At 46.8% G+C, this 27,874-nt stretch overlaps 3 protein-coding genes across 8 annotated transcripts in view; 2 read left to right on the plus strand and 1 right to left on the minus strand.

Annotated features, from left to right (window-relative positions):
- Positions 1–27,874, plus strand: part of LOC141121952 (uncharacterized) — a 234,718-nt gene that overhangs the window by 185,100 nt on the left and 21,744 nt on the right. The gene's annotated exons all lie outside the window — the stretch shown is intronic.
- Positions 1–27,874, minus strand: part of LOC141121938 (uncharacterized) — a 284,890-nt gene that overhangs the window by 16,333 nt on the left and 240,683 nt on the right. For 4 of the 6 annotated variants that reach the window (XM_073611701.1, XM_073611700.1, XM_073611699.1 and 1 more), the window contains exons 1-2: positions 23,207–23,313; positions 59–186 (exon numbers count right to left, since the gene is read on the minus strand). The gene's annotated coding sequence lies outside the window, so the exon portion shown is untranslated. Of the gene's footprint in view, positions 1–58; positions 187–2,691; positions 3,047–23,206; positions 23,314–27,874 lie in introns of those variants that run through there. The other 2 variants (XM_073611697.1, XM_073611698.1) reach the window with 2 other exon arrangements.
- The window catches only part of LOC141121935 (uncharacterized), a 206,895-nt gene continuing 205,523 nt past the window's right edge, over positions 26,503–27,874 (plus strand). Inside the window, exon 1 of the mRNA XM_073611688.1 lies at positions 26,503–26,604. The gene's annotated coding sequence lies outside the window, so the exon portion shown is untranslated. The remainder of the gene's footprint in view (positions 26,605–27,874) is intronic.

A 27,874-nucleotide genomic window follows, 5' to 3' on the forward strand; every position in this document is an offset into this window, starting at 1 on the left:
CCAGACACATCCCTTGTCTGTTACTGGATAATGTCCCAGAATTCCCAGCACCGCTCACCTCTCCTCGATGATCTCTTAGGTGACTTCTAGAATCTTCTTCTTATTTCTCTATTCTATCAGGGAGGGAGGTGGAGGCAATGTGATGGTCATATGATCTCCAGACTTCACAGGAGGAAAACTCTAGATCTGAACACAAATAGTAAAATCAAATGATATTCCCAGAATCCTCCTCACCTCACCATTTGGGTTTCAATTTTATTAAAGCCCCACCTCAGGCTGAGATATAATTCACCCACACAGGACCCCCACACTCCACAGGTTAAAATCTTGTTGCAGGCATTCTGATGTCATTACATACAATGCAGGTCCAACAGTCCCACTTTGCTAGTGAGGCTGCAGCCAATAGCTTCATCACTGATCTCTGTATTCTGAGAGCGGAAGAGTCCCCCCATTGTCAGAATACAATAGTGCAGTGGGAAGGTTCCCCCCTCAATGTGGGGATGGGGGAATTGCTTCAGTTTTTTCACTCAGCCTGCTGGCAGAACGATCAATTTGAACCATGTGTGGCCAGCTTTGGAAGCAAGATATATTAATCAATAACTGATCCCCCCTCAAGGGGTTAATCTTCGTATCCAGGTCTGTCTTTAAGGCAGGGCAAAAGGGGCAGCTGCCCTGGGCCCCATCATTGTTGTGGGGCCCAAAGCAGCTGCCTCATGCTTGCCAACTATCCCAGTTAAAATTCCCTTGTCCCTTGAACTTTTAGTCCTGTGCTGTGTCCCAATATCTCAGTGTGAAATTTGGTTACTAATGCTGCCCAATTGCCGTGTAAAGATGACTCACCTACAGACCCTGTGTTTACATGTAATAACCTGCATTCATATGTATATTATGCCCCCCCGAGGTCATATCCATCATCACTTCTGCTGAATGCTGCCCACTGGGCAGGTAAAGGGGCATGCTTGAAAGACCTGCCTACATCTGTGGTCATTAGGCCTAACATCAGCCTGTTCTGCAAAAGGTAAGCAAATTGGAGGTGGAACCCTTTTTCTAAATACCATGGTGCCACAGCATGGTGAAGTTTGGTGCATGTGAATACGCAAATCTCAGCAGATGCGTGAGGGTGTCATTAACAATTAATGCCACTGCTGTGTATGTGCTAAAGGGCAGCGCATTTCTGTGGTGACAGGAAAGCGATTTTGCATGCCTTCCGGACACACACAAATGTCACAGTTACATTGGTGGTCAGTGTAAATCTTCTCATTACATTGGCACTTGGTGTACAATCCTTTCATTCATACTAGATGCCAGTATGAAGGTCCCCCTTACATTAGTGGTCAGTGTAAATCCCTCCTTACATTGGTGGTTACTGTGAATGCTCCTATTACATTGATGGCCAGTATAGAAACTTCTTTTTATATTGGTAAAAAAAATCCAAACCTGCATTTGTGGTCAATTTCGAATTCTTCCTTACATTGGTGGTCCATGTAGAATCCACATTTAAATTGGTGGCGAGTGTAAACCCCCTAACATTGGTGGTCAGTATAAAAGTGTCACCGTACATTGGTGGTCAGTGTAAAAGTGTCACCTTACATTGGTGGTCAGTACAAATCTCCTTGACAATGGTTGTCAGTGTAAATTCCCCCTTACTTGGAGGTCATTGTATATACCCCCTTACACTGGTGGTTACATAGTTACATAGTCAGGTTGAAAAACAGACACAGGTCCATCTAGTTCAACCAAAACTGGTTGGTGTAAATGCTCTTATCACATTGATGTCTGTCTAGAAATCCCTCTTTATATTAGTGGGTGATCTAAAATCCCCTGTTAGATTAGTGGTCAGAGCAAATTCCCCCTCACATTGGTGGTCAGTGAAGAATCCCCCACTATATACTTGCCAAAGATTTCCATTTTTTTGCGCTACATGATTCAGAATTTGCCACAATGCACTGCCCCCTAACTAATCCCCGCAGCATTGCCACTGATCCCAGGAGTCCTAGGAGTTTTCTGTCTATTAATGGGTCCCCTCACCTCCCAGTCCATAGTGTGCAGGCAGTGAGGAGATGATGTGCTGTAACCTTTAGCAACCATCTAGTAGGCAGTAATGATGTGCACTAACCTCATGCGCAACTAATCATTAAATGGTAAGGATATGTAGTAACTCTAGCAACCAATCAGTGAGCAGTAATAATGTGCAGTAACCTCTAGCAACCAATTGGTGAGTGGTAAGGATGTGCAGTAACCTCTAGCAACCAATCAGTGAGCAGTATTGATGTACAGTAATCTCTAGCAACCAATCAACAAGCAGAAGTCATGTGCTGTAACCTATAGCAAATAATCAGTGACCCTTATTATTTGCTGTAACCTCTAGCAGCCAGTGAGTGAGCGGTAATGATACACTGTAACCTCTGCCAACCAATTGAAACCGCTGCCTGATCTGATTCTGTAAACTGATTTTGAATCTAGCTGCTATTTATTGTATGTCTCAGTGCAGATGGAGAGCTTTGTTGCATGGAAGGGGGTCCAAGAAAACGTTTGCCCAGGGTCCAATCAATATTAAAAGACAGCCCTGTTCGTATCCACACTATATATGTGTGTATCATCATCTGCTGGAGATAAAAGATGTCACAGTGACTATGGAGGAAGAGGACAGACATGACGGGGGGTTACTGGGTGTAAATAAGATCTTGTTACCTCCTCTGCTGCTTCTTCCAGCAATGTCTTCTTTGTACTTTATACCACATTCATCATCTTCTCTGCATCTGACCTCACTTCCTGTCTGTATTCCATAGAGACTTCCTGTGTGTACCTGACATCACTTCCTACCTTCCATAGAGACTTCCTGTGTGTACCTGACATCACTTCCTACCTTCCATAGAGACTTCCTGTTTGGATTAAAGTGAAATCACCACCTTGTGGAGCTCAGAGGAACTGCAGCCCTGAGAAACGTCTTGTAGTGTGAACACGGCCTTGTGCTGTGTGTGTATGTACTGTATATCCTTATAGATGGGTCATCTCCACTCCCACCAAGGGGGATAGAAATATATTACTGCTCGGGGGGGGGGGGGGGGGAGACATTTTGGCCCCTTTGATTTTGCAGTAAAATTGATTGCAGATTTAGTAATGTAGAACATCTGTTATATGGATACAAAGAACCCCAGCCGAGAGTAAAGGGTGGAAATGGCTCCTGATCCCCAGATTTGGGCAATTATGTCACCAATATAAATAGAATAAAACCGGCGCTATGTGTAACAACTCAAATACCTACAAAAATAACTTATACCGGACTGCTGCTGTAACAAAGGTAAGTATTCCCTTTATCAACTAGAAGAGCATTATGTGTCACAGCGCTGTCCTATTGTGTGTGCACATAAATTATCACAAATACACCAAAATTATTATTATTATTATTATACAGGATTTATATAGCACCAACAATTTGCGCAGCTCTTTAAAAACTTATAAGGATAAAAGGTTGTTAACAAATTTATAATAACATCTACTGCAGTCTAAATTCAACAGGTATTGACACATTTCTGGATTTTGCTGAAACCATTTATATACACTCTCAGTTAACTCAAACTCAGTTTTTGAACAGGCCAGGGCAATTGCCGTATCCCACCCGCTGGTGTCAGAGGTCAGAGCAGAGTCACCCCTTACCCAATTAACAGTAGAAGGTTTAGACATGGAAGCTTGCCTGCGAATAGTATGAATCAGTTCATCTCTTAAAGTATCTTAAAGCGGGGGTTCACCCACACCGCCAAAAAAAAAAAAAATATTAAAAGCCAGCAGCTACAAATACTGCAGCTGCTGACTTTTAATACAAGGCCACTTACCTGTCCCGGGGTCCAGCGATGTCAGCAGGGGACGCCGAGAACCCGCTCGGTTCTTGGCAGCTGCCGCCGCCATCCTAGGTGAGGGAATCAGGAAGTGAAGTGTTGCGGCTTCACTTCCCGGTTCCCTACTGCGCATGCGCGAGTCGCGCTGCGTGTCCCTAGTGGTCCCCGCTCTCTCCTGGGAGCTGTGTGTTCCCAGCAGACAGCGCGGTGGGGACGGGAAGAGGCATAGACTCCCATGGGAGTCTATGCCGGAAGTGGGTGCAAATACCTGTCTTAGACAGGTATCTGCACCCCCCTCCCCCCTGAAAAGTGCCAAATGTGACACCGGAGGGGGGGAGGGTTCCGAAAAGCGGAAGTTCCATTTTTGTGTGGAACTCCGCTTTAAGTGAGTCTCTTGGGAGGATGTTTTACATCTCCTTTCAGGCGAACTGGGGAATACTTCTCAGCAGATTGAACAGGAGTCTCTGTTGATCCCCTGGCACGGTCAGGGCTATCAGGCTCCATTGTAAGATCCATGGCTGCGGATTCAGACTTGGCGGTGGGGAGGAAATATCAACCTCCTCAAGAGAAACAGAAGGAGGTTTCTGACATACTCTATTCTCCATACCCATGCAAGGGTCTCCAATCTCAGCAGGGCAACTTGCTTCAGATACCGGCAAAAGTTCATCAGAAAAATCTATCAAATCTTTACTTTCCTTCTCGGAAGTTGGACTGACACTCTCGATTTTTATCCTATCAGTCTCTCTGAAAGATGGAAGAATTTCCAACTCCAGCCTGAGAGACCTGCGTGCAGTCTTAGTCATCTCAGTTATCCCTCCAGGTGACACTTCGGTTGGCCCTTTTCCTCTCTTCTCTTTCAGAATACTGGCATCCGGGTCATTCTCTGTAAGCCACAACCAAAAGGGCACCGCCACTACATCTTCTTGCTCTTCTTCTTCATGTCTCCTTTTTCCTGATGATAAGATGGAATTAGGAACTCGCGGTGGTACATAATCTTCTTCATCTTCGTCTTCCTCTGACAAAACAGTAGGGATAGAAACTTGCTTCTGTGAGCGAGTCTTGGGTGGAATTGGCTTCGGAGGAGATGACAAAGGTGCTTGAGGTACTCTAACTGCATCAGACAATGGAAGCAAGTGATTTTGATGCCACATCTTCAGAGGCCCTTTTTTTCCCTCAGGTCTGATTTGGTAGACTAGTAACCCAGGAAGCTGTTTACAAATAACATAAGGTTGCGGTCTCCATCGATCGGCCAGCTTATGTTTCCCTGGTATCCCCAAGTTTTTCAACACACGATCTCCCGGTTGTAAATCTTGTATTCTCACTTTCAAGTCAAAGTTCCTTTTATTTCTTGACTCCCTAGCTGAGGCATGTTCCATAGCTTTCTCATATGCTTGCCGCAGGTTCTTCCATAATCTGTCAACATAGCCTCTGTGAGATGTCAAAGAAGTATTATCAATTGAGGTGCCAAAAGCTAAGTCAACAGGAAGACGAGCTTCTCTCCCAAACATGAGGTGATAGGGAGAATAACCAGTAGCGTCACTCACAGTCCTGTTGTAAACATGTACCATGGCTGCAATATGGTTTCCCCAATGCTGCTTCTTTTCCGGAGGTAGAGTCCCCAACATATTCAACAAAGTTCAATTAAACCTCTCAGGCTGAGGATCCCCTTGTGGGTGGTATGGCGTGGTTCGAGATTTCTTTATGCCCAGCAGGATGCACAGCTGATGAATTAGTCGACTCTCAAGGTCTCTTCCTTGATCAGAATGAATCCGTACAGGCAATCCATAATGCACAAAAAACTTTTCGACAAGAACTTTGGCCACAGTGCTCGCCTTCTAGTCTTTGGTAGGATAGGCCTGTGCATAACAAGTGAAGTGATGTCACCACCAGGATGCTATTTCTTCCACCTGTATCAGGTTCTGGGCACAGGAAGTCAATGCAAACCAACTCTAAAGGCTCTTGGCTCTGCAAATGGCCCATAGAGCAGCCCTGATTGGTAATGACTTACGCTGATAACAGGCTAAACAGGAGTTACAATAACTCTCTACCTCTCCTCTCTGTCCCTAAATGCCCATGATCATCATGCAGGGAGGTCAGAATGATTGGATGATGCTTCTCAGGAAGGACCAACTGCCATTTCTCCTCTTTGTCTTCTGAAGGGCCTCACCTATACAACTCTCCATCCCTTAACTGCACTCTGTTTCATTCCCTATGTAGAACCTTCGCTCCATTCACGGGGCTCTTCAACAGTGTCCTGCTTGTTCAGGGCTCGATTAGCCAGATGGCATAGCAGATCCTGATTCTGATCCTCTCTCAAGTCTCTTTTAGACAGCTGAGGCCACCTCTAACTTGCGTCAGCCCACAGTAGCACCTGGGTATTCCAGAGGGGTGAACCTCGAAAGACTCGGTGGCAACACCTCCCTTCATCTTCTGAGCCATGCCCTGGCACAAGGCCCACACACCTTCTTCAGTCACATTGGCCCAATCCTCCAACTCTTCTTTTTTCCTATGAGGCCTTCGAGACAAAGCATCTGCATCTTGATCTCCTGCACCAGGTCGGTACTTCAAATTGAACTTGAACCCAGCCAAGGCTGTCAGCCATCTGTGCCCTGTAGCCTCTAATTTGGCAGATATCAAGAGGTATGTTAAAGGATTGTTATTAGCCTTTACAACAAACTCAGCTCCATACAAATAGTCCTTCAGTTTGTCTACCAGTGTCCACTTTAGGGCCAGGAACTCCAACTTGTGGACAGGGTAATTCCTCTCGGATGGTGTAAGGCTACGACTCACATAAGCCACTGGTCTGATACCACCATTCTCTTCTTGATAGAGAACTCCTCCCAGTCTCTCTCTGCTGGCGTCCACGTGAAGTTCATAAGGCTTGCCAGGATGCCGGGCTTCCATGAGGCTCTTCTTTAGTTGCCAAAATGCTCTTTCACACTGAGGAGTCCATTGATCCTGGACTGACTCTTCTTTCCTACGAGCACCAGACTTCTTGGCCCTGGCTCCATCCTCTCCTTCTCCCGTGGCTACTTGTAACAGCTCATTAAGGGGCCGAGCGATCTTGGCTAAGTTAGCCACAAATCACAGACAATAAGAGCAGAACCCCAAGAAAGATCTTAGTTCAGTCACAGTCCTTGGCCTGTGCCAGGTGGTAACAGCCTCCAACTTCTGCGGATCTGTAGCAACCCCATAGACAACATGGCCCAAATACGTGACAGAGGTTCTGTAAAACTGACACTTCTCCAAAGACAACTTCAATCCTTCTTCATGGAGACATGAGAAAACCTTTTCTTTTTTTTTTAAATTATTTTTATTAATTTTCAATATAAACAAACATACATTCCCGAAAGGTAACATGCCTTATCGGAGTCGGCCTCACAGGGCCTAAAACAAACTAACATGTTCCAATCTAATTCCCGCCCTTCCCTCCCCCCAACCACCAACCCGACCACCTGCCATAAAATTTACAGATATAATAGTGTGCATCGTATATTTGAAACATACCCTTACATTATATCCCTCGGATATCCAATATTCACACTCTTACGGCAGAGAGCACATAAAATTGTTGATCAACAGGGACTACATTTACTTAACAGGTTACCAAAATCTTAATTACATAACTTTATTAACCACCTAAGCAGACATTGATCCTCCTGGTTAGCCCACTGTAGCTGTAGAATCTAGCCAGGCCTGCCATACCTTAGTAAATTTCTTTTTACAGCCTCTAGATCTGTATGTTGCTCTATATAAGTGAATGATTGAATTGACCAGATTTTTCCAGTACGAAAGGGTGGGAGCAGCTGTTTTTTTCCAGTTTAATAATATAGCTTTTCTACCACAGAATAACCCAATATTTAATAAAGTGCGGTGAGCTCGAGATAGAACCACCTCCTCCACCAACCCAATTAAACAGACTCTAGGTGTAGGGATGAGCCGAACACCCCCCTGTTCGGTTTGCACCAGAACTTGCGAACAGGCAAAAAATTTGCTCGAACACACGTACACCGTTAAAGTCTATATGGGACACGAACATGAATAATCAAAAGTGCTGATTTTAAAGGCTTATATGCAAGTTATTGTCATAAAAAGTGTTTGGGGACCTGGGTCCTGCCCCAGGGGACATGGATCAATGCAAAAAAAGTTTTAAAAACAGCCGTTTTTTCAGGGGCAGTGATTTTAATAATGCTTAAAGTGAAACAATAAATTTGTAATATCCCTTTAAATTTCTTATCTGGGGGGTGTCTATAGTATGCCTGTAAAGGGGCGCATGTTTCCCATGTTTAGAACAGTCTGACAGCAAAATGACATTTCAAAGGAAAAAAAGTCATTTAAAATTACTCGCGGCTATTAATGAATTGCCGGTCCGACAATACACATAACAGTTCACTGATAAAAACGGCATGGGAATTCCCCACAGGGGAACCCCGAACCAAAATTTTAAAAAAAAAATGACGTGGGGGGTCCCCCTAAATTCCATACCAGGCCCTTCAGGTCTGGTATGGATTTTAAGGGGAACCCCGCGCCAAAATTGAAAAAAAAATTGGCGTGGGGTCCCCCCAAAAATCCAGATCCTTATCTGAGCACGCAACCTGGCAGGCCGCAGGAAAAGAGGGGGGACGAGAGAGCGCCCCCCCCTCCTGAACTGTACCAGGCCACATGCCCTCAACATTGGGCATGCGAGTAGTTTTAAATGACTTTTTTTCCTTTAAAATGTCATTTTGCTGTCAGACTGTTCTAAACACGGGAAACATGCGCCCCTTTACAGGCATACTATAGACACCCCCCAGGTACGAAATTTAAAGGAATATTACACTTTTATTGTTTCACTTTAAGCATTATTAAAATCACTGCTCCCGAAAAAACATCAGTTTTTAAAACTTTTTTATGCATTGATCCATGTCCCCTGGGGCAGGACCCAGGTCCCCAAACACTTTTTATGACAATACCATGCATATAAGCCTTTAAAATGAGCACTTTTGATTTCTCCCATAGACTTTTAAAGGGTGTTCCGCGGCTTTAGAATTTGCCGCGAACACCCCAAATTGTTCGCTGTTCGGTGAACTGGCGAGCAGCCGATGTTCGAGTCGAACATGAGTTCGACTCGAACTTGAAGCTCATCCCTATCTAGGTGTCATTGGGACTGGGATGCTGAGTACTTCCGCCAGACATTCTGTAATACTTGACCAGAATATTTGAATCTGTGTGCAACTCCAGAAAATATGTTCTGCGTCAGCTGGGGTGTGAGAGCATCTCCAACATTGGCTACTAGCTGTTGGGTATATGCGCGACAACCTGGCGGGTGTAAAATATACATGATGAAGAAACTTGAAATTAATTAAGTGGTCTCTTGCTGAGACTAGATATTTAAAGGGATGGTCCCACATATCGTCCCAGTCCTCCCCCTGAATATCTGTAATCTCGCTCTCCCACCGTTCCCTGCATCTGGTGATCCCCAAGGGTGTCCTTTTGAAGAGAGATTTGTACACAGATGACAAAGGCTTGACCAAGTCCTCCTCCATTAATAGGTTTTCTAATGCTGATGGCATAAATTCAATTCTTTGGCCAGTAAACTGCTCCTTAAAAGCGTGGCATAACTGCAGATAGCGAAAGAAAAAGGAATTAGGAAGATGATGTCTGGCCTTCAGTTGATCAAATGTACAAAGCTCCCCTTCTCTAGTTATGTCATTCAATACCTTAATACCCTTGCATGCCCATATCATGGGGTCAGGAAGGGAGAAGAAATGTGAGAGTTTCGGGTTCATCCACATTGGAGCCGAAGGAGTAATTCCCGTATAGCTAGGAGACATCAAGGTGGTGGTAATTTCCCATGCCTTAATCGTTGCTTTCATCAAATCTGTCAGGGGCAAACAAGATTTCGGACCCCTGTACAGGGCCATCTTTAAACTATCATAAGACCCCAGAAGTGCCGCCTCTATGACTGTAGCAGAATCACCAGCTTCCGCTGTCAGCCATCTTCTGGCGAATACCATCTGTCCAGCCAGATAATATTTCTGCCAGTCAGGTAGTGCTAGTCCCCCCTGACCCCATGGCTCCTGTAATATTTTGATACTTATGTGCAGAGATTGTGGTGACCATATGAAGGTCCCTATTATGCTGTTTAGTGATTTAAAAAACCCTTTGGAATCCAGAATGGGGAGTGACGTAGGAAAAAATTACCGAGAGCAACTTCATTTTTATGAGGCTAACCCTTCACAGCATGGAGAGGGGTAGATTCTTCCATGCCATTGTCTTTTGCTTAAGTCTATTTACTAATGGCAGGAGATTTAGTGACATGTAGTCCTGAATATTGGCTGTTATTTTAACCCCAAGATAAGTTATGAAGGAGACCCATTGAAGTGGTAATGTGTCATCTCGTAGCTTCTTAGCTTCCGTACCCAACGGTAAAATTGATGACTTGCTCCAGTTTGCCCGAAGACCCGAGAAGGTGGCGAATTTATCCAGAATTGACAAAGCAGCCCTGAGAGACGGGCCTGGATCCCTGAGAAACAAGAGCAAGTCATCAGCATATAATGCAATGCATTCTTTTATGTTCCCTACTCGAATTGCCTTCACATCCTCTGATTGTCTAAGTGCCCTAGCCATGGGTTCGATCATCAAGGCGAAAAGAAAAGGGGAAAGCGGACACCCCTGTCTGGTGCCTCTTCCTATTGGGAAAAAAATCAGAGACCATAGTACCAAGCCTATCCGCCATCTTCGGTGCACCATAAAGCAGTGTGACCCAACGACGGAAACCAGGACCAAACCCCATGGCCTCTAACACCTTGTGCATGTATTGCCAATCCACTGAATCGAAGGCTTTTTCAATGTCAACAGAGACAATGATTTTAGCCGGAAACTCTGCATTATCCATCTGTAAATGTGCGAACAATCTCCGTAAGTTTGTATCCATAGACATACCAGGCATAAAGCCTGTCTGGTCAATATCTACCAGGGTTGAAATAACCCCGGCCAATCTTGTAGCCAGCACTTTAGCTAGAATCCTAAGATCCATATTAAGCAATGCTATGGGCCGATATGAGGAGCACGCCTGGGGATGCTTGCCAGGCTTCAGGAGAAGCACCATATATGCCTCCATCATTGAGGCTGGCAAGGAGCCATGTTCCCAGCAGTGTGCGTACAGTAAGTTGAGTCTGTGGGCCAGTTGTGACATATAATCCTTATAAAAGTCGGCTGGAAAGCCATCTGGACCCGGAGCTTCTTTGGGTGGAAAGGCAAGTATGGCTGCCTCGATTTCTAACACAGAGATACTTTCATCTAGATGGGCAATATCTGTGTCTGTCAGTTTTGGCATTGAAAGACTCTGTAGTAGCTCTTCCAACTCTGCCAAATCATAGGACGGAATAGGTGAGTATAGGGATTTGTAGAAATTTACAAATTCATCTAGAATTCCCACTGGATCTGATACCAGAGCCCCTGTACTATTTTTTATTACCGGGATATTAACAGGTATCCTTTGGTCAGCTGCCAGGTTAGCCAACAGCTTGCCATTTTTATCTCCCACAGCGAAAATGTTTTCTGCCCTCCGCCTTGCCTCCGTATGAGCTAGGTCCGTGAAATGTAATTCCACAGACCTTCTACAGCCCAGTAAGGATGCGTAATTAGCCTCCGAGGGAGAGTCTGCCTGAATTTGTGCACACTCCCGCTCTCTAACCAAAAATATTTCACAGTCCTCATTATGTTCTTTCCTGGCTGCTTTTATTGCTGATATAAATTTACCCCTCAACACCGCTTTAAAAGTATCCCAGACCATAGGTGTGTCAGCTGTATCCACATTTGTTGCCCAAAATGTATCCATTGCAGCTTGAAACTGAGTATTTACCTGTCCTTCCTGTAGCCAACCCGGGGCCAATCTCCAACCCCCTTTCCATCCCCCGGAGGGGAAGGTCAGGGTAACCAACAACGGATTATGGTCAGAGGTCCCCCCAGCCAAGTACTCCGGCTCATAGAGATTATTTAAGATTAAAGCATTCCCAAACGCTAAATCTATTCTAGCTGAAGATTTATGTGTGGTAGACAGATGTGAATATGACACTACTTCTGGGTCCTTCCACCTCCAAATTTCAGTTAGACCTGCTACCAGGGGCGGATCCAGAGCCTAGTCTCGGGAGGGGCACTGACAGAAAATACTTTTTTTGGGGTAAATTTAATGGGGAAATGGTTGGTGTTAGCGCTTCAATCATCACGGCACCATGGTTGTTATGGTGTCAGGATGATTGAAGCGCATTATTACTATTATTACATTGTTATATAAAAAAAATAGTTTAACTCACCATAATGCAGAATCAGTGGGAGCCCCGAGCGTGTCACTTGCCACTGTCACCTGCCACACGTTGCGGATTGCCACTTGCCATGTCACCTGTCACTAGATGCAGATTGTCACTTGCCACGTCCCATGCCACACGTTGCAGATTGTCACTTGCCACACGTTGCAGATTGTCACTTGCCACGTCCCATGCCACATGTTGCAGATTGTCACTTGCCACACGTTGCAGATTGTCACTTGCCACGTCCCATGCCACATGTTGCAGATTGTCACTTCCAACGTCCCATGCCACACGTTGCAGATTGTCACTTGCCACGTCCCATGCCACACGTTGCGGATTGTTACTTGCCACGTCCCATGCCACACATTGCAGATTGTCACTTGCCATGTCCCATGCCACACATTGCAGATTGTCACTTGCCATGTCCCATGCCACACGTTGCGGATTGTTACTTGCCATGTCCCATGCCACACGTTGCAGATTGTCACTTGCCACGTCCCATGCCACACATTGCGGATTGTTACTTGCCACGTCCCATGCCACACGTTGCGGATTGTCACTTGCCACGTCCCATGCCACACGTTGCGGATTGTCACTTGCCACGTCCCATGCCACACGTTGCGGATTGTTACTTGCCATGTCCCATGCCACACGTTGCAGATTGTTACTTGCCACGTCCCATGCCACACATTGCAGATTGTTACTTGCCACGTCCCATGCCACACGTTGCGGATTGTCACTTGCCACGTCCCATGCCACACGTTGCGGATTGTTACTTGCCATGTCCCATGCCACACGTTGCAGATTGTTACTTGCCTGCTATAATCATCTCTTGCTGTGTCCCAGTCAAGCAGCAGAGAGATGATGTAATCTCTCTGCTGCCGCGGCTGCCTGCACACTGCACACACAGTAAGGGCAGAACTGCAGGGATGCAGGGCGGGCGCTGGGCGGTGAGAGATGGTGTTATCTCTCTGCTCCTCCGCCCGCCGGCTCCCTGATTGGCCAGCAGCCGCTCACGCTGTCACCGAGCCGCACAGCTGCTCACCAACAGTGCAGCCCGCTGTCTCTCTCCAGTCCCCACTGGAGCCGCCCGTTGTCTCTCCCCACCGGAGCCGCCTGCTGTCTCTCCCAAATCCCCAACCGGAGCCGCCTGCTGTCTCTCCCCAGTCCCCACCAGAGCCGCCCGAGACCCGCTGTCTCTCCCCACCGCTGTCTTTCAGCCATGGAGCCGCCCGCCGGCTCTCTCACCCACAGCGACACCTGCCAGCACATTTACTGACCCACTATCTCGGAGGGGGCAATTGCCCCATTGCCCCCCCTGGATCCGCCCCTGCCTGCTACAGATGCCTAGGAGCACAGATCCACTGAAGCTGGCCTATTGTATTAGATGAATCCAATGTGGGATCCATGATGGTATTAAAGTCACCCATCAGTAACATAGGCAAATGCATGTGTGGAGCCAATAGATCGTATAACATTTTTACCTGAAAAGGTGGAGGTAGATAAACATTTACCAGTAATATTTTTTGATATGTCACTTCTAATACTAGTGCCACATATCGTCCTCCCGGATCAGTGATCACCTGATGAATTGTACATGCAATTGCCTTACTAATCAATATAGAGGTTCCTCTAGCATACGTGGAGTAGGAGGAGTGAAATGACCTCTGTATCCAGGGTTTGCGCAAAGAGAGAACCTTACTTCCCTCCAGGTGGGTTTCCTGGAGGAGAACGATATGTTGCTTCACCTGTTTAAGGTATTGGAATACTGCAGCCCTCTTGAATTTATTGTTCAATCCTCTAACATTCCAGGACACTATTTTTATCCTGCTATCCATTATCTCTGGGTAACATATCTATCATATGGATTGTCCCTGATGATAATATAATAACCGTTAAGTAGAATATTCCTAAGAACGTGAACAATAAAGGTACACCAGATGCAGAATATTCATAGTATGTATGACTGTGGTCACTCCCCCCCCCCTGCTGTTATACCAGCAACTGAGAAACTAACAAAAAAACAAAACAAACTAAAAAAAATTTAGTATGCAGCCTTGACCCTGTAACAAAAAAACCCAAAAGAGTTCAACCAAAAGTGTCGACAGTTCGGCATAAAAAGATGAAAAAATTTGGCTCGTGTCTTCCACTTGAGACTCCTGACTTAGTCCATATACCGTATTTATCGGCGTATAACACGCGCTTTTTTCCCCTTAAAATCAGGGGAAAACGTGGGTGCGTGTTATATGTCGATCCCCGCTAATTGTGATCTATCGGAGCGATCGCCGCCGACATTCACATAGCGTGTAGTTTTAAATATGGCGCAGCGGAGTTCGGAGGGACTCGGCGGAGCTGAACGAGCGCCGCCGAGATCACAGTGACTGGGCGGAGCCGAGATACACATAGTCGAGTGTTCTCGGCTCTTTCCGGCGCCGCTCACAGTCCCGCCCAGTCCCGCCATTGGACCTGTGTTATGTCCATCATAGGGCGGGACTGGGCGGGACTGTGAGCGGCGCCGGAAAGAGCCGAGTACACTCGACTATGTGTATCTCGGCGGCGCTCGTTCAGCTCTGCCGAGTCCCTCCGAACTCCGCGGCGCCATATTTAAAACTACATGCTATGTGTATGTCGGCGGCGATCTGTCCAAGCATGTAATGGACACTGGGGGCAAGGCTGCACTGACCACTGGGGCAAGGCTGCACTGACAAGGCTGCACTGGGGCAAAGCTGCACTGACAAGGCTGCACTGGGGCAAAGCTGCACTGACAAGGCTGCAATGGACACTGGGGCAAGACTGCACTGACACTGAAAAGGCTGCAATGACACTGACAAGGCTGCAGATGGACACTGATAAGGCTGCATTGATGGGCATTTTAATGTAAGTTTTTTTTTTTCCTTAAACTTACCTCCTAAAAGTTTTTTTCCTTAAAATTCCCTCCTAAACTTGGGGTGCGTGTTATACGCTGATAAATACGGTATATAAAAGATCCTGTCACAATTTGCCGCTCTACAGCGACAGTGGCATTTAATTATAATGCTGGGCTTACCACTCAATGAGGGTCTCTCTTTTTTCAACTGCAGGTAGTTCTTGCATAAAGTATAATACCTCGTGTACTGGAGTTAACCCAGCAAGAAGCGGACTGCTGCGACTCAGAGCAGCAACAGATCTGCAAAAAGCTTTTTTCCAACAGCAAGCGAAAAAACAATCCGGCAATATAATAGTGAATCAGAATAATGGCGTAGCACAAATCCGGGAACCAGGAGAGGCAAAACAGAAAAAAAGAGAAAGGACAGGGGTGCCCTTTCCCCAGCAGGCAGCAGTGATTTCACATGTTGTGATCTAGCCAGTCACTAGCATCTTGTGGGGTTTCAAAGAATATTACAGTACCTTTATGTTGCACGCGTAGATGACTGGGGTAGAGCATGCTGTATTTCAGCTCCCTCTCCCTGAGCCTCCTCTTCACATCAGTAAAGGAACGACGTCTTTTCTGTGTTTCTGCTGAGAAATCCGGGAACAGCATGATGCGGGCGTTTTCAAATTTTAACTCTTTGTGTTTTCTAGCCTCGGCTAGTAACATATCCCGGTCCCTGTAATTAAGGAACCAGACCAGGAATGGTCTTGGTGGGGTGCCTGAGGGTCTGGCTCCTGTGGGGACTCTGTGTGCTCTTTCAGCAACATATGTGGGAGGGATATCACCGAGGGACAACAGTGACTTAAAAAACTGCTCTGCAAAGGTGGTCGCGTTGATTCCCTCTGCTCCCTCTGGCAACCCCACCACCCGCACATTATTCTTCGCTGGCGGTCCTCAGCATCATCCGCTCTGCGTTGTAATGCACCCACCATCTCCTTCAAGTCCACTAATTGTGAGCTGTGCACATGAGAGGTGTCCTCCACCTCTGAGATGCGATCCTCCTCAGTGGTCAATTTGCCTCTAATCTTGTCTAGATCATGATGGATGAGATTGCACTCTGATGCCAGGAGATCTATGCGCCCCATAAGCTCCGATTTTGACGCCACTATGGCTTCTAGGATCGGTCCTGTTATGGCCTCAATCTCCTGTGGCAAGGAAGCGGTGTCCTCCGATCCCTGTGTTAGGGCTGCACCTTGCTGTGCCATCTTTACCTTAGTTGTTTTGGCGCGCAGTCTTGCGGTCACAGGATTCTGGACGGAGGAGTGGGCGGGGCTAGTCGCCATGCTTCCCTGAGAGCGGAGATTTCTCTGATCTCTCGGCGACTGGAAACGTGAATTCTTTTGCTGTTTCGCTGCTGAGGATGGCATATTACACTGACCAGTTGCTTCCGCCGACTTAGTAGCACCGTCCGTAGCAGCCAAAGCCGATCAATCAGCTGTTATCAGGATAAATTGCCGGAGGATGGCAGGAGCTCTGGAAATACACGTCCTGCCTCGATCACATCCAGCCACGCCCCCCTGAGAAAACCTTTTCTAGTCGAGCGTCATGTTCTGTAGAAGGCGATTTCACCATCAGAGTTAAAAAAAAAAAAGAGCATATATGCCAAAGCATGGGGGCAGGGGTGGAGGGGCGATTTGCCCCCAACATTAGGGGAAGATTGCCTCCATGCTTCGGCGCATATTTTTTACTCTTTTTTTTTTTGGCACAGATTGTTGATGTTTTTTGCTACCATCGTTTGCTTTTCAAGTACATCATTCAGTTGCAGCACTGATTTATTTATCTTGAAAGCAACAGCGTTTGCTCTCATGATATGTAAATCAGCGACTCCAGCGCTGTAGGAGGTGATTTCACCACCACAGTTAAAAAAAAAAAATTTGGGGAAATTGGGAAAGCATCTTATTACACCGATCTTGGTGTGGTCAGATACTTTGAGGGCAGAGGAGAGATCTAGCAGGCCCCAATTTTGTTAAAAAAAAAAAAAAAGAGTACCTGTCACTACCTATTGCTATCATAGGGGATATTTACACTCTCTGTGATAACAATAAAATGATTAAAAAATTAAAATGAAAGGAATTGTGTAAAAATAAAATAAAAAAGCAAAATAAATAATAGAAAAAAAAAAGCACCCCTGTCCCCCCCATGCTCGCGTGCAAGCATCGGCCTCACGAGTAGACACCCCAAGGTATTTTCTTAGAGGCATGGTGAGTAGTTTGCAGCTCTCATTTGTTTTGGAAAATTAAGAAAGAAAAAGGAAAATGTATTTTTTTTTCTTTTTTCAATTTTCAAAACTTTGTGACAAAAAGCGAGATCTGCAAAATACTCAACATGCCTCTCAGCAAAAAGCTTGGGGTGTCTACTTTCCAAAATGGGGTAATTTAGGGGGTTTTGTGCTATTTGGGCATTTCATGGCCTCCGAAACCGATAGGCAGTGAGGAGTGAAATCAAGAATTTACGCCCTTAGAAAGCCTGAAGGAGGAGATTGGATTTTGGGGTCCTGTACAGGGCCAGGCTCCAAAAAAGTCTCACACATATGGTATCCCTGTACTCAGGAGAAGCAGCAGAATGTATTTTGGGGTGTAATCCCACATATAACCATGGCATGTTTGAGCAAAATATCATTTCAGTGACAACATTTTTTTTGTCATTTTTCAATCACTACTCCTTGGTTATTTCTCGTGTGTAAGCAATGTCTTCCAGGAAACGATTAACAGGGAACAAGGCAAGCCCAGGGGTAAGAGTCCCTCCACAAAAAACAGGAGACCAACCCTATGCTGATGCAACCTCAGTCTCTACTGAAGGACCTGCGGCTTCTGACCTAGCTGAGCCATTGCATTTGTCAGGCATAGTGGCCACTAACAATGTACCTGCCTCGGCTTATGTTACAAAGCATGATTTGGCATCTGCCTTAGCGGGCCTTGAAGGCAAAATAGCTGGCATGATTGCCTCTGTAACACAAGGGGGAAGGAAGCGTAATAGATCTCCCTCCCCTAAACCTGGGCCAAGTGGAGAGTCACTAGAGCCCCAGGACTCTTATAGCCAGATGGGTCCAGGTGACCTGGAACCAGAATGGGCACTGATCCGGAGAAGGTGGTCATAAAGGACCAAGAGGTAGTAGAGGCTGATGATTCCTAGGCTGAGGACTCTGGCTCTGAAGAGCCAATTTAAGCCTCCCATTCCCAGAAATTGTTTATCCAATCTCTAATGGAGATGGTATGAATTGGGTTTAAGTTACCCCCGGTTCAGGATTCTGCACTCTCCTCTTCTACTCTGGGATCTTTGCGACCTAAACAAATTTCCCAAGCTTTTCCCTTGCATCCATTACTGGAGCAGGTGATTTATGCGGACTGGGAGCATCCTGACAGGATATACTTACCTCCCAAAAGGTTTTCTGTGTTATACCCTATGGAGGAGAAGTTTAAGAAGAAATGGAGCACACCTTTGGTAGACGCTGCCATATCTTCTGTAAATAAAAATTTAACCTGTCCAGTGGATAATGCCCAGGTTTTCAAGGATCCAGCTAATAAAAAGCTAGATTTCTTATTAAAGGCCTCCTTCTCGGTTGCCAGTGCAGCAGTTCAGCCTGCTATTGCAGCTATTGGGATTTGTCAATCCCTAAAGGATCACTTTAAGAGGATAGTAAAGAACATACCTTGCCAGGAGGAATCTGCTGAGGAGCTATCAGAGATCCCTCATGCCTTGTGTTTTGCGGTAGACGCTTTAAAAGACTCAATCCAACAGATGTCTCGTTTTGCGTTACTATCAGTTCATATGTGCAGAGTTATGTGGCTAAAGAACTGGTCTGCTGAGATGTCATGTAAAAGGCTACTTGCTGCTTTTCCATTTCATGGAGAGCGCCTGTTTGGCGAAGATCTGGATAAATATATCCAAAAGATCTCTGGAGGAAAGAGCGCTCTGCTTCCTATTAAAAAGAAAGGGAAGCAGCCCTCTTATAAAATTCCTAATCCCCCAGGGCCTGGTGCCTCTTCCCCTAAGTGGTATCGACGGCCACAGCCGTCTGGGTTTAAAAGACCACAGGGTCAGAAAAAACCCTGGACCCAAAAGCCACCCAAGCCCAACTCCAAGTCTACCTTGTGAAGGGGCGCCCCCGCTCTCACGGGTGGGGGGCAGGCTTCGGCTGTTTGGGGAGGCCTAGGAAGAACTGGTTCAAGACAGATGGGTCATTTTCACTGTAAAATACGGTTAAAGAATAGAGTTCCGGGAGGTTCCCCCAAACCGCTTTCTACACTCAAGGGTCCCGGCGGATCCAGAGAAAAGAAGATGGCTATTCCTAGCTTTACACCATCTGCTGATGCAGGGAGTAATTGTAAGGGTCCCGCACGAGGAAAGATTCAAGGGGTTTTACTCAAACCTATTCACCGTGCCAAAACCAAATGGGGAAGTAAGGCCCGTTTTGGACCTCAAGGCTCTCAACTTCTTTGTAGACGTCCGATCTTTCCGCATGGAGTCAGTTCGTTCAGTAATAAGGTCCCTGAGAAACAGAGACTATTTAGCGTCCATAGATATCAAGGACGCGTACCTTCATGTGCCGATCTTCGGTCCACACCAAAGGTTCTTACGCTTCGCTGTAGAGGGCAGTCATCTCCAGTTTTTGGCACTGCCTTTCGGTCTAGCCACGGCCCCCAGGGTCTTCACAAAGATTCTGGCCCCAGTGTTGGCTTCCCTAAGATCTCAAGGAGTCTCCATAATTGGATTTCTGGACGATCTACTTCTAAGGGAATGCTCTCACCCTATACTAGTTCTAAACGTGTCAAGAACAGTACGGGTTTTACAACGCCTAGGTTGGGTACTAAATTTGGACAAGTCAGCTCTTTGTCCGACCCAAGCCTTGGTGTATCTGGGTCTGGTCTTGGACCCCGCCCAAGAAAAAGTGTTTCTTCCGCCCTTAAAGGTCGCCTCCATAGTGGAACTTGGTACAGAAGGTGAAAATACAGCTAACACCTTCTGTTCGGCTGTGCATGAGGTTATTGGGCAAGATGGTGTCATCTTTCAGCACAGTGCCATATGCACAGTTCCACTCCAGAGTGTTCCAGAACAGTATCCTGAAAGCCTGGGACAAGTCTGCTCGAACCTTGGATCAACCTTTGGTTCTATCTCCACAGGTTCTATGGAACCTCTCTTGGTGGTTAAGAACCAGCAACTTAAAAAGAGGGAAGTCTTTCCCACCAGTGGCCTGGAATGTGGTGACCACGGACGCCAGTCTTCTCGGCTGGGGAGCAGTCCTAGAGGAAGCATCTATTCATGGAGTGTGGTCCCAGACAGAATGGACTCTGCCCATCAATCTATTGGAGATCCGGGCAGCTCGTCTGGACGTCCAGATTGCGGGGTTTTCCTGTCAGAGTTCAGTCCGACAACTCCACAGTAGTGGCGTATATCAACCACGAGGGAGGTACCAGGAGTCGGGCAGCCCAAAGAGAAGTAAATCATATACTAACCTGGGCAGAAAAACATGTGCCGTTTCTGTCGGCAGTGTTTATCCCGGGGGTGGACAATTGCCAGGTGGATTTCCTGAGTCGCCAGAAATTGTTACCAGGGGAATGGTCCCTGCATCCCGAGGTTTTTCTACAGATCTGCCAATACTGGGGGACCCCAGATGTGGATCTGCTGGCATCCAGATTCAATGCCAAACTGGACAGGTTTGTATCCAGGACCAAGGATCCGCTTGCTGTCGGGATAGACGCATTAGTGGTTCCTTGGGATCAGTATTCTCTGATATATGCCTTTCCTCCGATCCAGATTCTGTTGCACTTACTACACAGAATACGGGAGGAACGGAAGCCGGTGATCTTAGTGGCCCCAGCGTGGCCCAGGAGATCATGGTACTCGGAGATTGTGAAATTGGCAGTAGGGGACCAGTTGGTCCTTCCTTGCCGCCCAGACCTGTTGTCTCAAGGGCCCATATTCCATCCTTCTTTACGGTTGCTGAATTTGATGGCCTGGCTATTGAGACCAGACTATTGAAAGACAGTGTTATTATTGGTTCAGTCTTGTCCACTTTGATAAACGCTAGAAAGTCAGTTTCTAGAGCTATCTATTACAGAGTATGGAAGTCATACATTTCTTGGTGTGAGAAAAGGAAATGGAACCCTCGTAGGTATACGATTGGAAGAGTTCTCGCCTTTCTCCAAACAGGAGTAGACTTGCAGCTCGCTTTAGGGACAATTAAGGGACAGATTTCGGCCTTATCAATTTTTCCAGAGACCAATTGCCTCCCATTCTTTGGTGCGAACCTTTGTCAAGGGAGTAACACACCTGAGGCCACCGCTTAAACCACCTTTATGACCTAAATTTGTTACTTTCAGCCTTACAGGGTCAGCCCTTTGAACCTATTAGGCATATTTCTTTTGTCCTATTGACCAGGAAATTAGTTTTCTTAGTGGCTATAACATCGGCCAGAAGGGTGTCAGAATTGGCCGCCCTTTCTTGCAAGGAACCTTTTATGGTTCTTCATCAGGACAGAGTGGTCATACGTCCTCGTCCGGATTTCCTACCGAAGGTAGTTTCCAAATTTCATTTGAATCAGGATATCATTTTACCTTCCTTTTTTCCAAACCCTAAAACTAGGGAGGAAAGGTCGCTTCTAGGGGTGCAACGGATCGTCGCCGATCCGTGATCCGTACGCATCAACCTCCGCGGATCGGCACACCCGCAATCCGCGGAGCACTCGGCGGCCTCGGCCATAGGAAAGGCCGTGGCTTCGGCCTAGCTCCGGAGCGGCGGCCATCTTGGTACACCCGGAAGCGGCCGCTGTCTCGTCAGGAAGTGACGTTTCGTCGCCTCCATCTTGCTACACCCCACACTCCTGCACAGTACAGTAATGATAGAGTGAGCAGGGGGCAAGCGGACATCTTGTTACACCCACCAGGAGTTTTAGATTTAGAAGCTATTTTCAACACAAAACCGAGCTTATATGCATAAATACAGTATTTGTAGATCGGACAGACTGTTTAGATGTTAGATTTTAAAAGCAACAGCAAACCTGCTGACCTTACATGGTTGCTAATCTGACAGAACACCTCTGATTTTCACATTTAACATTAAATGTGAAAATCAGAGGTGTTCTGTCAGATTAGCAACCATGTAAGGTCAGCAGGTTAAAAGCAGGTTTGCTGTTGCTTTTAAAATCTAACATCTAAACAGTCTGTCCGATCTACAAATACTGTATTTATGCATATAAGCTCGGTTTTGTGTTGAAAATAGCTTCTAAATCTAAAACTCCTGGTGGGTGTAACAAGATGTCCGCTTGCCCCCTTCTCACTCTATCATTACTGTACTGTGCAGGTGTGTGGGGTGTAGCAAGATGGCGGTGAGGAAACGTCACTTCCTGACGAGACAGCGGCCGCTTCCGGGTGTACCAAGATGGCCGCTGTGACAATGTCACATTAGCAACCATGTAAGGTCGGCAGGTTTGCTGTTGCTTGTGAAATCTAACATCTAAACAGTCTGTCCGATCTACAAATACTGTATTTATGCATATAAGCTCGGTTTTGTGTTGAAAATAGCTTTTAAATCTAAAACTCCGGTGGGTGTAACAAGATTTGTGTGGTTTTTTTTTTTTTGCTGATCCAAAAATGATCCGATCCCTGACTCTGATCCAAGGATCGATCCGATCCGTGAGTTTTTTGATCCGTTGCACCCCTAGTCGCTTCACTCACTGGATGTGGTGAGAGCGATAAAGGTTTACTTGGAAATGTCAGCTCCCTTTCAGAAGACTGACTTTTTTTTTGTCTTGCCTGAGGGTCCTAAAAGAGGACAGCCGGCAACAAGTTCATCTATATCCAGGTGGATTCACCAGACTATTGTCCAGGCGTATGGATTAAAGCGCAGGGTTCCACCCCGGGATTTAAGAGCACACTCCACTAGAGGGGTTAGTGCATCATGGGCAGTACGCCAGCAGGTGTCTATGGCTCAGGTTTGCAAAGCGGCCGCTTGGTCTTCAGTTCATACGTTCACCAGGTTTTACCAGGTGGATGTGAGATCTCAAAATGAGACTGTTTTTGGCCACAGCGTGTTGCAGGCTGCTTTATAATCTCAGGCCCGTTGGGCTTAGGGATAATGTGTCCCCCCCCCCCCCTCAGATGCATTGCTTTAGGAAGGAAGATATATTAATCATCAACTGATCCCCCTGAAGGGGTTAATCTATATATTACCTCCTCTGCCGCCAGATCCCACAGTGTCTTCTTGCTACGTCTTATTAAATGCAACTTCCTGTCTGAATATGACATCACTTCCTGTCTCTATTCCATAGAGACTTCCTATCTGGGTAGAGGTGAGATCACCATCTTGTGGAGCTCAGAGGAACTGCAGCCCCAAGAAACGTCTCTTAGTGTGAACACTGCCTTGTGCTGTGTGTGTATTTACTGCATAGTTGCGAACTGTCCCGAATTTCCCGGGACATTCCCGGGATTAAGACCCTTTTCCTGTTTTTTGCGATTCCCGGGAAATGTAACAGGAAATCCTTGTTTTACTGTTTTTTCGCCGCCGTCGGGTGCCGCTAGAGGTCCGTGGCCGGCGGAGACAATGTCTCCACCGGCTGCCATATTGAAGACCAGAACGCCGGGTGGCTGCCAATAGAAATTGAGCTGCGGCGCCGCCCACCCCCTGCCCTGCTGCTAGTCTGATGACCTGTTGTGGGAAAGGCCACGGGGCGTTGGGTGGGCAGCCTCCCAGCTGGCTTAATTTCTATTGGCAGCCACCCGCCTGGCTCCGCCTATTGTTCCACGCTGCCTGTTAGAGAGTCTCTGCTGCTGGAGGAGGGGGGCTTCTCCACTGGGGGACACACCTGATGTAAGGGGGGGCTTCTCCACTGGGGGACATCTGATGTAAGGGGGGCTTCTCCACTGGGGGACACCGGATGTAAGGGGGCTCCTCTACTGGGGGACACCGGATGTAAGGGGGCTCCTCTACTGGGGGACACCGGATGTAAGGGGGGCTTCTCCACTGGGGGACACACCTGATGTAAGGGGGACTGCTCCACTGGGGGACACCGGATGTAAGGGGGGCTTCTCCACTAGGGGACACCGGATGTAAGGGGGTCTGCTTCACTGGGTGACACTGGATGTAAGGGGGGCTTCCCCACTGGGGGACACCAGATGTAAAGGAGGGCTCCGCTGCCAGGGACACAGATCTGAATGGAGGGCCTCTGCTTCTGGGGGCACCTGATGCAAGGACAGACTCTGCTGGTGGCAGGCAACGTGGCCGGTGACACGCTCAGGGATCCGACTGATTCTGCATTATGGTGAGTTGAATGATTTCATTCTATATTACAATGTAATAATAGAAATAATGCACTTCAATCATCCTGACACCACAACAACCATGGTGCCGGGATGATTGAAGTGGAAGAGGCGGAGCTCTGAGTGTGTACGAAGAGGCGGAGCTCTGAGTGTGTACGAAGAGGCAGTGCTCTGAGTGTGTAGGAAGAGGCGGAGCTCTGAGTGTGTATGAAGAGGCGGAGCCCTAAGTGTGTATGAAGAGGCGGAGCTCTGAGTGTGTATGAAGAGGCGGAGCTCTGAGTGTGTATGAGGAGGCGGAGCTCTGAGTGTGTATGAAGAGGCGGAGCTCTGAGTGTGTATGAAGAGGCGGAGCTCTGAGTGTGTATGAAGAGGCGGAGCTCTGAGTGCGTATGAAGAGGCGGAGCTCTGAGTGCGTATGAAGAGGCGGAGCTCTGAGTGTGTATGAAGAGGCGGAGCTCTGAGTGCGTATGAAGAGGCGGAGCTCTGAGTGTGTATGAAGAGGCGGAGCTCCTGCTGGAACAGCGGTCGGAGGAGGCGGAGTCTAGAAGGGAGATGACAGAAAGCGCAGCAGACTTGCAGGAGTGAGCGAGGAGGATCCAGTTCCTTTGCCATCGGAGGTGAGGAGAGTGTGAAGGATGTTGGTGACTCTGGTAGATGAAAAGCTGGGAGTCATATTGCTCTGGTGAGTGGGGAAGCACTACTAAGGGGGCGCCCTCACCATCACGTGTGTAAGAGGTGGAAGAAGGCGTGGCTACACTACAGCTGGCACAGTTTGGAGCACCGAGAACTTTACACCTTATCAACTTTTCATTGATTGGTGGACTTTTTTTTGAGAAAAATAAGTTTGTTGAAGTAGATGCAAAGTGGAAGCAGTGGACATGCAGAGAACACTATATTAAACACAAAATATTGTATGATTACACAGATTTGTAGTTTATTTATTATAGCAGCAAATATTTTGAGAGAAGTAGGTGTAAAGTGGAAGCAGTGGATCTGCAGGGAACATCATCTTGAACACAAAGCACTTTATGTTGTATATGAATTTGCACATGGATCAGTTTACTTCATTTATTGATAAACACCATAAGATGAATGAAATAGGTGTAAAGTGGAAGCAGTAGATCTGCAGAGAATATTATTTGAGCCCCTAGCACTTTATATATGAATGTCTCCACATATTTTAGTGTATTTGTGATGATTTATGTGCACACACAATAGGACAGCGCTGTGACACATAATGCTCTTCTAGTTGATAAAGGGAATACTTACCTTTGTTACAGCAGCAGTCCGGTATAAGTTATTTTTGTAGGTATTTGAGTTGTTACACATAGCGCAGGTTTTATTCTATTTATATTGGTGACATAATTGTCCAAATCTGGGGATCAGGAGCCATTTCCACCCTTTACTCTCGGCTGGGGTTCTTTGTATCCATATAACAGATGTTCTACATGACTAAATCTGCCATCAATTTTACTGCAAAATCAAAGGGGCCAAAATGTCTCCCCCCCGAGCAGTAATATATTTCTATCCCCCTTGGTGGGAGTGGAGATGACCCATCTATAAGGATATACAGTACATACACACACAGCACAAGGCTGCTGTTTCGACAGATTCGGTGACCTGTCACAATGTGTAACGGAAGTGACATTACGTCGCCGCCATCTTGCTACACCCAGCACTCCTCCACAGTAAGGATACAGTGGGAAGGTGGCAAGCGGACATCTTGTTACACCCACCAGAGTCTTGCATTTCACACTGATTTTAACTACTAAATGGAGCTTATATAGTGACATTCAGTGTTTTTAAATCCATCTGACTGTTTTGATGTTAAATTGTAAAAAGCAGCTGCAAGCCGGCTTATCTCACAGGTTTGCTGATCTGACAGAACAACACTGATTTTACAATTCAACATCAAAACAGTCATACAGCTTTCCAAATACTGTATTTCACTATATAAGCTCCGTTTATTGGTAAAAATAAGTGTGAAATGCCAGACTGCGGTGGGTGTAACAAGATGTCCGCTTGCCCCCTTCTCACTGTATCCTTACTGTGGATGAGTGCGGGGTGTAGCAAGATGGCGGCAACGGAACGTCACTTCCGTTACCAATTCTGACGGGTCACCTAATCTGATGAAACACCGTGTTCACACTATGAGACATTTCTTGAGGCTGCAGTTCCTCTGAGCTCCACAAGGTGGTGATCTCACTTCTACTCAGACAGGAAGTCTCTATGAAAGACAGGAAGTGATGTCAGGTACAGGAAAGAAGTTCCATTTGGAAGAGAAGGCACTGCAGGATTTGGCGGCAGAGGAGGTAATATGAAGATTAACCCCTTCAGGGGGATCAGTTGATGACTAAAATATTTTGCTTCCAAATCTGGCCATACACAGTTCAGTTTTATCGTTCATCCAGCGGGATGAGAGGAAAAAACTGAAGCGATTCTCCCATCCACACATTGGAGGGGGATGGGGGAATCCTCCCCGCTGCACTATTGTATTCTGACAATGGGGGGCGCTCCTCCGCTCTCAGAATACACAGATCAGTGATGAAGCTATTGGCTGCAGCCGCTGATCGAGTGACTTTTATCCGGCAGTGACCACACATGGATGGAAATGTGACCGATCTCTGCTGAACCAGCTGAATTTCCATGTCTCTGTGGTCACCATAAGTGACTTCCTCCCCTCCCCCTCATCTCCTTCATTATGTAAGTCATGCTGAGATAATCTCCCATTGGCTGAGCAATATTCTCATTTGTCTCTGAGCTCCTTCTTGCTATTCCTCGTCCTGCCTGTTGTTTCCTTGGATTGATTTTCTGTGTAGTGACCCCGGCTTCATCTCTTGGATGCCCTCGTCTGTTGCTTGTCCTGACCTTTATCCTGATTCCTGGATCTCCTCCTCATCTCTCCTCCATATCCTCTTACACAGCTTTTCTCCACACCTGCAGTGATCCTGGGGGGTGGAAACTTGGCACCAGCACTCAGCAAAATCCATCCCCACCATTAGGAGCTCTGGAGAAAATTGTCTGCTATTTACACTCCATTCCTCCGCACGGCACATCACGGATCTTGTGGACAGATTACTGGGAGGGGCTGGGGAAGACCCGGCTGTCATGGTGCACGTTGGCACCAATGACAAAGTCAGAGGCAGATGGAGTGTCCTAAAGAACGATTTTAGGGACTTAGGAGCTAAATTGAGGAAAAGGACCTCCAAGGTAGTGTTCTCAGGAATACTACCGGTACATCGAGCCACACCAGAGAGGCAGAGGGAGATTAGGGAAGTAAACAAGTGGCTGAAGAGCTGGTTTGGGTTCCTGGAGGACTGGGCCGACTTCTCAGTCGGTAACCGGTACTATAGAAGGGACGGACTGCACCTAAATGAGGAGGGTGCAGATCTGCTGGGAATGAAGATGGCCAAAAAGTTAGAGGGGTTTTTAAACTAGGCGATGGGGGGGAGGGTCCAGAGACAGTGATAGCCAGCGCGGAAGATATTCCAGAGGGTAGTATTGGGGGCATTAGTGGTAGGTTAACCAAAGCACAAAAACACAAGGTGAGTATAGTAGCAAGTCCAAGTTGCAATCTTGAAA

The sequence above is a fragment of the Aquarana catesbeiana genome, unplaced genomic scaffold (genome assembly GCF_042186555.1).
Source record: "Aquarana catesbeiana isolate 2022-GZ unplaced genomic scaffold, ASM4218655v1 unanchor235, whole genome shotgun sequence".
NCBI classification, from domain to species: Eukaryota; Metazoa; Chordata; class Amphibia; order Anura; family Ranidae; genus Aquarana; species Aquarana catesbeiana.